Source organism: Plasmopara halstedii, assembly GCF_900000015.1.
Source record: "Plasmopara halstedii genome assembly, contig: Scaffold_1878, whole genome shotgun sequence".
In the NCBI taxonomy this organism is placed as follows: domain Eukaryota; phylum Oomycota; class Peronosporomycetes; order Peronosporales; family Peronosporaceae; genus Plasmopara; species Plasmopara halstedii.
In genome coordinates this window covers 340,532-340,993 of record NW_020188786.1, presented here as the reverse complement: position 1 = coordinate 340,993, position 462 = coordinate 340,532, and positions in this window count along the sequence as shown.

The window sequence follows — 462 nt, the reverse complement described above, 5'->3', positions numbered from 1 at the left end:
AATCTATTGTGTGCGATTGTTGGTGCGGCAAGTAATGCGTCGTTTGAAATGAACATTGGCGATACTGCGTCAGTCGCGGCGTTGAAAAGGCAGTAAAAGCGGAAAAGGCAAACGATATGAAGGGCATCGACGCAGACAGGTTGGAGCTCTATATAGCAAGGACGGAGGGCGGCGCTTGGTTGTCAAGCCAGTAAAGTAGCTCAAGAAGAGCGAGAAAACAGCTCTTATCGAATCGCTAATAAAGGAGGATCAGCAGCTACAGGCGGAGGACCCGCTGGAATATGTTCTGAGAGAAAATAATATGGCTACCCCACAGTTGAGACAGATTCACTTTTGGTGGTGGGTCCGGCTGGTATTCCCGTTGTACCTCCGCGAGTAGCTGCACTCGATGCAAGCTTACTGCAAATTATTTTGCTGCACATTCTCGCAAATGCTCCAACAACGTTGACTGACGAGACAATA